The sequence below is a fragment of the Schistocerca gregaria genome, chromosome 2, assembly GCF_023897955.1.
Source record: "Schistocerca gregaria isolate iqSchGreg1 chromosome 2, iqSchGreg1.2, whole genome shotgun sequence".
Classification (NCBI taxonomy): Eukaryota; Metazoa; Arthropoda; class Insecta; order Orthoptera; family Acrididae; genus Schistocerca; species Schistocerca gregaria.
Window position 1 is genome coordinate 127399711 of NC_064921.1, and position 12876 is coordinate 127412586.

At 46.2% G+C, this 12876-nt stretch overlaps 1 pseudogene; it reads left to right on the forward strand.

Moving 5' to 3' along the window:
* Window positions 1–366: 366 nt before the first annotated feature.
* Window positions 367–484, forward strand: LOC126337229 (5S ribosomal RNA; annotated as a pseudogene).
* The last annotated feature ends 12392 nt before the right edge of the window (window positions 485–12876 follow it).

The window sequence follows — 12876 nt, forward strand, 5'->3', positions numbered from 1 at the left end:
GTAAATGTTGGAGAAAAATTGTTTCTTGAATCTATACTTTAACACTGTAATTAACTTTTTTAAAGGCTGAATAACAAGTACACTCAATTGTACTGACGTAGTAGGTCTGTAGAACAAAACCGGCGTTCTTGTTATTCAATCTTAAACATGGAATTCTTGTGCCAAGAAGTAATGAAAGAATCCACAAATAAAAGGAAATGTAATTAACCTTTGCCTAATGAGTTAAGCAACAATTGCTTGCAGGATTCTAATAGGTGCAGGGTATTTAGCAACTATTCTAAATTTTCATTATTTTAGGTGGGTTTATTAACAAGGGGAGGTTACGACGCTGGAATCATAGATTTACTTCAAACTTTGTACACCTTTGCCAACGGCCTTGCCGCAGCGGTAACACCGGTTCCCGTCAGATCACCGAAGATAAGCGCTGTCGGGCTGGGCTAGCACTTGGATGGGTGACCATCCGGTCTGCCGAGCGCTGTTGGCAAGCGGGTTTTACTCAGCCCTTGTGAGTCAAACTGAGGAGCTACTTGATAGAAAAGTAGCGGCTCCGGTCTCGGAAACTGACATACGGCCGGGAGAGCAGTGTGCTGACCTCATGCACCTCCACATCTGCACCCAGTGACTCCTATAAGCTGATGAAGACACGGCGGCCGGTGAGCACCGTCAGGCCTTCATGGCCTATTCGGGAGGGGTTTGTACACCTTTGGTAGGCGATTAGAACAATATAATGTGGTAAATAGTAAGGTGCAACACTCTCCCAATGCAGAGAAAATCGCAAGAGAAGCTTCACGCCTCTATTATGCAACTGATCTGTCTGTAAGTAGGGGTCGGACGTTGAAGTTCACGGTGGTCACCTCACCGCAGTCTTTTTTCTTATCGCGTCACAGATGTTTCGTGCTGTATTTACTTTATGTTATTAAATTATATCTTCTTTATTTACTTTTTTCAATATTCCCTTCAGTAAATAACTAATTATGGTTTGTGAATTTCATGGTTCAAATGGCTGTGAGCACTATGGGACTCAACTGCTGTGGTCATTAGTCCCCTAGAACTTAGAACTACTTAAACCTAACTAACCTAAGGACATCACACACATCCATGCCCGAGGCAGGATTCGAACCTGCGACCGTAGCAGTCGCACGGTTCCCGACTGCGCGCCTAGAACCGCGAGACCACCGCGTGAATTTCATGTCGAAAAATTATCTTCTTTGGAAGGTTATATATATGTCACCTCCCTTAACAAAAAAAATAATCATCCTTGAAGGGCGATATTCATCTGAGCTCCCATAAAAATAGAAATAATCTTCCTCGAAAGCCGATATTCTCTGGCGTTCCATTAAAAAAATGATTGGCGTTCGTGTTTCGTAAGGCGAACATGTACGAGGCGATGGTTTGACTGCCGCTCAAACCTTCATTTTTGTAGTAAAAGTGAAAATTCTGGGATATTAAAAAAATGTGCACCAACACGATTCGTTCCTGCTACATTAGCAACGTCAGACCGCTACGCAGATTAACTGCCAAACGGAGATTGTCTCTGCGACTGCAGCTCAAAGCATGGAGGTGCAAAGCAGTTCCGGGTTTCTTACTACATAGATTGCGTGTATAAGGGATTCCACAAATCAAGATAGCATTACATTTTCAGGAAAACTGTATGCGTTTCTTCATTTATTTGTCGACAGTTATAAATGTGTTTCCAGTAATAATTAAATTTAATAATAAATTAAGTAGTCGAACAACATGAAATTCAATAACACTTCAGGCAAATACACGTGCCTTTTTTATTACTTTACATATCAAATATAATATAAATTAGTAATATGACCAGTGATAAATAAAACTTAAATTAAATACACTACTGGCCATTAAAATTGCCACACCAAGAAGAAATGCAGATGATAAACGGGTGTTCATTGGACAAATATATTATAGTAGAACTGACATGTGATTATACTTTCACGCAATTTGGGTGCACAGATCCTGAGAAATCAGTACCCAGAACAACCATCTCTGGCCGTAACAACGGCCTTGATAAGCCTGGGCATTGAGACAAACAGAACTTGGATGGCGTGTGCAGGTACAGCTGCCCATGCAGCTTCGACACGATACCACAGTTCATCAAGAGTAGTGACTGGAGTATTGTGACGAGCTAGTTGCTCGGCCACCATTGACCAGACGTTTTCAATTGATGAGGACAGCTGTCGAACATTTTCTGTATCCAGAAAGGGCTGTACAGGACCTGCAACATGCGGTCGTGCATTATCCTACTGAAATGTAAGGTTTTGCAGGGAGCGAATGAAGGGTGGAGCCACGGGTCATAACACATCTGAAATTTAACGTCCACTGTTCAAAGTGCCGTCAATGCGAACAAGAGATGACCGAGTCGTGTAACCAATGGCACCCCATACCATCACGCTGGGTGATACGCCAGTATGGAGATGACGAATACACGCTTCCAACGTGTGTTCACCACGATGTCGCCAAACACGGATGCGACAATCATGATGCTGTAAACAGAACCTGGATTCATCCGAAAAAATGACGTTTTGGCATTCGTGCACCCAGGTTCGACGTTGAGTACACCATCACTGGCACTCCTGTCTGTGATGCAGCGTCAAGGGTAACCGCTGCCATGGTCTCCGAGCTGATAGTCCATGCTGCTGCAAACGTCGTCGAACTGTTCGTGCAGATGGTTGTTGTCTTGCGAACGTCCCCATCTGTTGACTGAGGGATCGAGACGTGGCTTCACGATCCGTTACAGTCATGCGGATAAGATGCCTGTCATCTCGACTGCTAGTGATACGAGGCCGTTGGTATCCAGCACGGCGTTCCGTATTACCCTCTTGAACTCACCTATTCCATATTCTGCTAACAGTCATTGGATCTGGACAAACGCGAGCAGCAATATCGCGATACGATAAACCGCAATCGCGGTAGCCTACAATCCGAGTTTTATCAATGTCAGAAACGTGATGGTACGCATTTCACCTCCTTCCACGAGGCATCGCAACAACGTTTCACCAGGCAACGCCGGTCAACTGCTGTTTGTGTATAAGAAATCGGTTGGAAACTTTCCTCATGTCACCACGTTGTATGTGTCGCCACCGGCGCCAACGTTGTGAGAATGCTCTGAAAAGCTAATCATTTGCATATCACAGCATCTTCTTCCTGTCGGTTAAATTTCGCGTCTGTAGCATGTCATCTTCGTGGTGTAGCAATTTTAATGGCCAGTAGCGTATAAAAACACACCTTCACGACTTGCACAGGAATGGCAGTCAATAAACAAATACAAAGCAACTGGATTACCAACATGTCAAATCAAAACTTATCTTTGTAGCTAATAAAAATTGGACAAACGTTATACCCTGAATCTTTTGTTCGAATTAGTCTGTACTACCACCTGCTAAAATATTTACTATTACTCCTGAAACTCCAGAAAATCCAGAACGGAACCCTGTCGCAACGTGCCTATCTCGTTCTAAGACCTTACAAGCAATGCCTCTGTTTGCGTGTCGCAAATACGCTGCTGTTTCGCAGTGCAACTGTCGCACGTTTCGGGGCCACTTGTTGAATTCATCAATGAGCACCAGCCGTTGTAGCGGACGAGCGGTCAAACTTCCGCCCTTGTGCACTGACTGCTTGCGGTCGATGCACGCGTCCTAGTGGGCTATGACGGCCCCGACTGCCGCAGGTGGATTTCCAAATGCTAGCGGCTGCAGCAGACGTCAATTTAACTGTAGCTGTGCGTGTTCATGTCACCCCAACGACTGTCGGTCTGCTCGTTGCTTTCGCGAGACGTGATTTCGACCATACAGCAAACCGCCAGTGTTTCGACAACCAATAGAGGTAACCGGGAGCGTCCACACGTAAAGTCAAGTGGCCGGAACAGAATATCTGATCGTAGCCTTGCCTTGACCGTTGCACTGCCTGATGTCACTGTTGACCCATGCCCTGCGCAATACGGAGAAGTGCGAATGCGCTGTCTGATTAGTTAACTTATTGCACCGATGGCAATGGAAAGTGGTACACTGTGAACAGCTTTATTGACCGCTACAAAACTCATGCTTCAGCATTTGCAGGCCTGTGGGTAACGTCGATTAAAATTTCATCCTTATGTGACCATATTTTGAATACAGCCGACAGTTGTGGCCGAGCTGTTCTAGGCGCTTCGGTTCGGAACTGCGTGACTACTGCGGTCTCAGGTTCGAATCCTGCCTCGGGCACGGATGTGTGTGATGTCCTTAGGTTAGTTAGGTTTAAGTAGTTCTAAGTTCTAGGGGACTGATGACCTCAGATGTTAAGTCCCATAGTGCTCAGAACCATTTGAACCATTTTTGAATACAGGAAAATGTCATTCTTACAGATGAAGAATGGTATGCATATGAGACGACTGCTGGGTGTTCGGTCAGAGATCGATCAGAATAGATGCACATGCGCCCTATCGCCAGCTATTCGATTTTGAGAAAGGACGTATCTATAGCATGAAGAATAGGGAACATCATATATTCTTCTTTCGCCTGCAGCCAGATGATGAAGTCTTTTTGACACAATATTTCCGTGGTCCACCTCGCCGCTATTTTCAGGTGAGTAAGCTATTGCACGAACTCTCCAGAACTGAACATTGCTCTATCACTGCAGATTTTTCTAGCTGAAACAAACGTATATAGCGATAATGCTCAACACGTCAGTCCGGAATGGTACGAAATGTTTGACCGATGTAAGTTTTCCCACAATGGCAGGGGATTTTGTATAGAGCGGCATTTCTCAATTCCAAGTCATCTTTACTGAGCGAAAGAAACCTCTAATCTTGGCTGGCAGTCGGAAAACCTTTTGCCCACATATAATTTTCAAATTCTTCCTAGTTTCAGGGACCTAGCAATGGTTAGGAAAGCCACCGATTTACAGCTATCTTCTAACGGTTCCCTCGAACGTCCAAATTGGAAAGCACGACATCTGTTTGTCTGAATAGCCATTCTGCCTGAATGTAAGTTTAAGGTGACCCAACCCTCCTGTCAAGCATTCTGTGTTTATAAAATGCTCACGGACATTGACCGTTACCTGCATGCATGAGCTGTCATCCATCGTTCCAGTGTGCGAGTGTACTGCCGACTTTGGCAGGAAGAACTTAGGCCATTTCAGGCGCAGAAATCCTCTGCCATTGTAGGAAAACTTATATCGGTCAAACAGCTGGTACTGTTCAGGACCAATGTGTTGAGCACTAGCGCCACACACGTTTGTTTCAACCTGAGAAATCTACGCTGGCAGAGCACTGCCTTACCAGGGACACATTCCTAATAAAATGCTATAAGAAGAGAGACAAATAGTTGTCCCTACGTCTCGCTATTGGGACTGCATTTTAAAAGAATGCATTGATATACGGCTATCTGACAATCCTGCCAGAGTCAGGCACGCTAATGACATAGTTCTTCGGTCTACCGTCAGAGGTTTTTAGGGGAGGAACTGGTGAATATTGACAAGGGCATCTCATGCCTTCTCGCCTGCTTTCCGTATGTCGGTGGCCCTGAAAGGTGTGAACAAATTCCAAAGTGTCGGAACCTGCAGATCTGGGATTACCCATTGTATAATTGTTCTACTGGCACTACCTACCTGCATGTGAACGCCGATAATCCCATCAAGTAGCGGTACTCTTTGCCCTGCACCAGTCGAACTAAGTACCCCTGGTGACTTCTTTGGCGTTGAAACCGAGGAAAAATATCGACCTTCCAACTGTTTAACGGTCTTGGAATACCTGGATACTTAACAGTATGTTTCAAACGTACTGTATGTACACCGACCTTGTGAACAATACCGGTTCCACGGATTATGCTTCACCTTTGATGTAGCCTACAACACGTTATCCTGTAACATGGAACTTGTGAACAACACCCCTCCCAGATGATTTACCTCTTTTGATGTTGCCGATGAAGAGAGCTGTGTTTCCTTTCTCCACACAAAAGCAGTTGCTTCAAAGACATCCCTGGAATGTGGACCTTGTAGCAAACAATATCCATCTCAGGGATTGGCGCCTGATTTGATGTAAATAACAGCTAGTTTTGTACGCAAAGGGCTGCTGAACGCCGGCAAAGGCATTCTCTGCCTTCCCACCTGCGTTCTGTATGTGGGTGGTTCTGAAAATTGCGAAAAATATCCATCCCAGGAGATTTGCAGTTATTTTGATGTAGGTGACATACGACTTGCCTGGAAGGATTGGTGAATGCTGACAAAGCCATTCCCTGTCTGCCCATTTGCGTTCTGTGAATAATACCCATCCCAGGGGATTTGCACCTGTTTCGATGTAGCCGACACCAGGTTTTTACGGGAGGGACTGGTGAATATTGACAAGGGCATCCCATGCCTTCTCGCCTGCGTTCCGTATGTCGGTGGCCCTGAAAGGTGTGAACAAATTCCAAAGTGTCGGAACCTGCAGACCTGGGATTATCCCTTGTGTAAATGTTCCTATAGGTTCCTTAAAAATTAGTGGACAGGGCTTGAGACTATATTCTGCTTCATCCTACTTTCAACTACATCTAGATGATGCCCTTCCTCCACTTCAGGTAGCATGCCAAACTAGAGAAAAATGCACTAACGTAACTGTAATACACTATATATCCTCTTCAGACCCAGTGTAGCAGTAAGGCAGGAGATGCCACACACTTACCGAACTATTTCCCAGTATAAAACAATGTTCACAACAGTCAACAATCATTAACACGCGTTACAAAGCTAAAATGGCCGCAAACCTAGCAGAGTCAGTGCAAGGCTTATAAACGCTTGTGGCGCTTCTCAGTCATCTTCATTCTGCTCTAGTCCGTGACTGTGTTCACTTGTCCTTATAAGTGGATCTATCGACATCGTTCATCGAGTTTTCTACAGTGCATGAACCCACCTCTACCATGAAATGGTTGGCAGCAACAAACAGCAGAAGTGGCAGCGACAGCAACAGCAGCAACAGCAAACACCTGAGGCAGTCAGAGGTGGAACTGTCATGTAAGTATAATTTTCTTTTGTAGTGTGTGTGCAAATTTCGTAGCAATTTGTTTATCAAATCAGCGTGTTCAAATTTCGCGAATTTCATAGCATCTGTGTTGATCATACAATGTGAAGTTCATAGCATCTGTGTTTATCAAATCACTGCGTTAGTAAAATTACGTGCGTTAAAATGTTCTCCATGTCGTTGTTGCTCCATTTATTCCTGAAATGCAGGCCAAAGACTCTGAACAGCTCCAGTGGTGATTTGTTTCAGAGTTTTGTACTTCCTGTAAGTTTATACATTTTTAAATCAACATTTTCTTGCTGTTGTAGGTGATTTCGAGGAGGCCATGGGTAGTGTCACGCCACGCTGATAAACCTATTGCAGATATCATGTAAGTATATTTCTTTTAGTTAATTTTTTCATAGTGTCGTAATTTGTTTGTCAAATCAATATGTTGTTCTTGTTGCTATTGTAGGTGATATCAGTGAGCTAGATTGGTGGATCCATGCCAGTCCAGGCAAGGAGATACCACAGTGGGAGCTACTACTTTGTCAATCGGAACCGAAGATAATGAAGTGGGTGGGGGATGGTATAGGTAATTTATTTTTTTGTAATACATACAATCAGTATCCTGTCCTTTGCAGCAGCAGAAGCAACAGCAGCAGCAGTAGGCGAGTTTATTACGTGTGTACTTATGTTTCGTTATGCCTTGTGTACAGTTGGTGAGCCAACACTGCCGGGCGTGCTACCTTCTCCTCCACCACCACGGCACTACATTGTGGTACAAGTCTCAGGACAGGTGAAGGCACCACCAAAATACAGTCCTGTGTGAGATGCTTCACCCACCCCACCAGGGCGAGGCTTGAGGCTCCACGAATTACCACTTCCTCAGCTGCCTGCATGCTCTCTGCTTCCCCCCTTCCCCCACTACTTCTGCCCCTGCCCACACTATAGTAGGACTACGGCAGCCAAGGGATTCCACCCCTCCAGCCACTAGGACACCGCTACTGTAGCAACTAGATCGGGACTGGGTGTTGCGAGAACTCATGTCAGCCTCCCCCAGCCTGCATACTCACTGGTCTGATGTGGGTGCACTGAACCATCAACGTCCTTGTAAGGCTGGTGCACTATGCTACATACCTCGCCATTTCAACCCACAGCTGGCCAGCCTGCAACAAGATGATCACTGTCCATGGCTACTAGTAATAGTGATCCTGTGGCTTGTGGCAGTTCTCTCTCCTGTCCTGTTATAGATGGACACCAGGTTAGCAAGGTGACGCCATAGCTAAGCTACAGGTAACTGTGGATGCATTTGAGAAGTGCATCTTTTTTTCTCATGTAGAGAATCCAGGTGGAAGGCACAGAGAGCCGATCAGTTTTCTGAAAGCATGGCCTTCCTGTCCTGCAAACGTAGCTCCTGAGAATCATTAATGATATGCGGTACCCCGCCATTAAATGCAGTGCTATGCTGTATTGTGGTCTTGCACATCTGCACAAACAGGACTCTAGTGTTGAGGGGTGAAGGATTGTGTACATTTTGGCGGAAAATGGTATGGTCTTCCAAAGAAACTGGTAGTTTTTTAAAAGCAAAACAATAAAAGGAGACGTTTACTGTGACAAGTTGACAGAGTACGTCTTTCCCAAAATGGTCGATATTGGGGTGGAAAAGGGACTTGCGTTTTCCCAACTAGATGGCGCCCCACCTCATTGCAGTAACTATATGCGTGCAGCTCTTGACATTCGCTTCCCAGGAAGCTCGATAGGCAGGGCTGGCCCAATACCTTGGTGGCCACGAAGCCCAGACTTACCCCACTGGACTTTTTCTTTTTGGGCTACATAAAACATATTGTGTACAACGAAAAGATCAGAGACAGCAATCGTTTACGGGAAAGAATCGTCGTGGCGGTTGGGACAGTTACACCTTAAATGTTGGTGAATATGTAGTGAGAAGTGGTATATCATCTCGACTTGTGCAGGGCAACAATTGGATCCCATGTTGACGTCTACTAACATTAAACAAAACAGGAAGGAATTCTCTTTCATGATACATACTCATTGATGTAATTTTTTATTACTTTTCCCCATTAAATTTATACTTAAAACTAGGGAGTTGTTTTTCACACATCCTGTATAATGAGTACTTATCTCTCTGCTGCTTCTTATTCTGCTGGGAGGGAATGGATGGTCCTCAGCTGCTGCTGCTCTCGACAGCTGATGATCCTTTCACTGACTGACACCAGTGGGCTACCACACCCGGTTTATCTCTGACGTGACGATCATGTGGCCATATGCCGAATTGTCATTGGTTCTAGCCAAGTTTTCAAACCCACGATGTCAGCATTGCGATGTTGCTATATTTCCACCAGGGGCAGGGGTGGGGGACGGCTCGCCATCTTGAATAAATTTGGTAACGATGCAGACTGAACTCATCACGCTACTGCCAGGACATCGACTGGAGATGCCTTTGATAAGTTCGTATCGATATACTTTGGGTCTGATGACGGTTGTGTTATGCCTTTTTGACTCTGAGTTTATCTAGCATGGCGAAGAGCACTGATTTCCCGCAGGCGCTGGTAGAGGGGTGCTGTGCTAGAGCCAAGAGTGGGCGTGGGCTTGAGAGGTACATTCGTGGCAGTCTGTAAAATGCCACAAGTACAAGACGACTGCCTGGGACAGTGGCGAGTGTTACATCACAAGGATGGCAAGTTTCCCTGTCGTAGATGACTATGTGAAGGGTAGCCAGATATGAACTCGTCGGTTCCTCAGTGGCATTTACCTTCCTCGTTTGAATCATTTCCATGGGGAAAGCCGCTTCTAATTCCACCTCGAAAGCAGTTCGCTGAGTTGGACTAGCTATGAGACTAATACGACCGTTATCCGCATACAATGGACGTTAATGGTGATCTCCTGTATTACGTCGTATTGGAACACAGACTGAATGAAATTATTTTTGGTGTGATTCAGTGTTGGCAGTGCCTGCAGAAAGGTGGCTGCCTCAGAATTTAATTCTTCCTTGTTTTAAAGTAATTTCTGATAATTTGTCTAAAGTGGCGCATCTGAATAATTCCTTACTGGCACCTGTGTAATATTTTGATTCTGGGCGGTTTTCACTACAGTAGTTGTATTACTTCATTAAAGGTGCTCAGGTTTAGCTGTGTGTGCTTGATGTAAAATTATTCAACTGAAATTAAGTTGTTTCATTTTTTTGATGAGTCTGGGCTCAGTCATATACCACCCTTGGATCCCCGCATCCTAAGCCATTTCAGCCTTGCTAGATTAACGCGCACCGTGCAAAATGCGTTTTTCATGTAAAATAAATTTGAATGCTGCCGCTGTGAGAAATGGTCACCACAAGGAACTTTTTGCACTTGAATGTTGTTTGTGAGCAGACAGTGTTACGCTTTGCCAGGGGCTGGTACTGGAAAACTAGAACGACAGCATCGCAATCTATGGAAATGGCGGTTTATCGTACCGCGATATTGATGCTCGTGTTGGTCGAGGGCCCACGAATGTCATGCGAATATGTAAGGGCCGTACGCAGCGCCTTGTCAAAGTCCTACGCGTTATTGTCCGGCCGCGCAGGATAACAAATGGTTGAAATGGCTCTGAGCACTATGGGACTTCTGAGATCATCAGTCCCCTATAACGTAGAACTACTTAAACCCAACTAACCTAAGGACATCACAGACATTCATGCCCGAGGCAGGATTCGAGCCTGCGACCGTAGCGGTCGCGCGGTTCCAGACTGTAGCGCCTAGAACCGCTCGGTCACCCCGGCCGGCGCGCAGAATAACACAGTCACCACATGTACCTGTACAAGTGCGACAACTTCAGAAACATCAAGGGACTTTTCGGCGCGGCGACCTTCGTTGCAGCTTCTCGCGGCTCTGACGCAGATAGACGTTCGTCGACAGTGCTGCCTGCGTAGACAACATTATGTAACACTGTCGCTAATGTTGAGAGTTATGGGTGAGAAGCGGCTTCATTGCAGCGATATGTGAGACAAGCAGGTGGATGTGGATGCGTTGACACAATAATTAAAAAAGCGAACCTGTCTCTACACCACAGGTTGGTCAAACGGAGCGGCGCTATTGTGGTGACCTTGGAGATTGTTCACGCAACTATAAATCGGTCAGTGCGACAAGAACGTGTCGATCTTTACGTGCCTGGAAGCTGTGTATAAGCATAACAAGCGTGCTATAAATCACTTAAAGTGTCCTCTGATTCTAACACACTTACACGCAGTCTGGCAGAACCCTCTGCAACATATGGTTCAGGCAATGCTCCATCATTTTATTGGCCAGCCAGCAGATGGAGCCAGTCTGGGCAGCCATCTCCTCTAGACCATTTCACAGATCTAAGTCCGCACCAGTGGAATTAGGACGACTTGACTGACGAGCCGTCCCCAGACTCCATGGCAGTGACCGTACTCTTGCCTTCAATGGCAGCAGTTCGCAGCCAGGCCAGTACTACTGCAATCCATCTGCACTAGGGAGAACTTGTAACCTGGTAGCGGTGAACACTTCCGATAATTGAGGGGACATTCGTGACGATGGCACTGCTCACTCAGGACCACGTAGTGCTAACTCAGGCACGTGCTGCCGTGTGATGTGAACAGTATCAGCAGATCTTCTGACACCAACATCACTAATAGACCACACGCCTGCAGAGACGTCGCAGCACTGCAGCATTGTAGCTCAAGACCAAATAGCACATTTTATCCCTTGCAGCGGAGTTTACCTAGCCACTCCTGGCCAGCAACAAGGTCTGCACAAACTGCAACTCCACCACTTTTACACCATAGTGGCCCCACCCACCCCATCTAACACCAACATCACTAATAGTCCACACGCCTGCAGAGACGTCGCAGCACTGCAGCATTGTAGCTCAAGACCAAATAGCACATTTTATCTCTAGCAGCGGAGTTTACCTAGCCACCCCTGGCCAGCAACAAGGTCTGCACAAACTGCCACTCCACCACTTTTACACCATAGTGGCCCCACCCACCCCATCTAACACCAACATCACTAATAGACCACACGCCTGCAGAGACGTCGCAACACTGCAGCACTGTAGCTCAAGACCAAATAGCACATTTTATCTCTTGCAGCGGAGTTTACCTAGCCACCCCTGGCCAGCAACAAGGTCTGCACAAACTGCCACTTCACCACTTTTACACCATAGTGGCCCCACCCACCCCGGTGTCGCGAATCGTCCGCGCATGTGAGTAGAATTGCATAAGATTACGTAAGATGAACATGTAGGAAAGGAGCCTAACGTCAGCCAGGGCGCTGGGAAGCAGGAGAGGTTGCGTTTTTGTGGCAAGGGACACTGGAGCTACGTGACCAGCTACGACAGAATTTTCTGGAAGGACGACAGGACACGGGAGATGCGCGTGATCGCTGGGGATTGCAACAGACGAGCCTGTATAAGCAGGGCCGCTGGTGCTGCTAGAGAGATTCCCTTGACAGTTGCTTCAGACGCTGGACCTGAGCTACTCTGCCCTCGGGACGGCACTTAGTTTCTCGTGGCACTTAGCAGCACTGGGCACACGCAGGATTGCCCAACTTACATTTAATGTGTTGGTGGCTCTGAGGGTTCGACAGTGGTCTTATCCTACCTCGTGTTTCATCTCAGTTATTTCATCAGAAGCATACATCCCTTATCGCACCGAGTTCCCTTATCTGCAAAGAATTTCCATCTTGTTTTCCAGTTGGACTAGCCACCTCATTACTGGATTTACCGTCCAGCTCCCATCCTTATCAGCTCGCAGGAAACTACAGACGCGACACCGCGTTGCTACAATTACCTACATCAGTGCCACCACGTCGTATTTTCAGTTCTGTCGTCCAGTCGTATTTCTATGTGCAGCGTCATGATGGACATATCAGTGAATGGAGCTTGCG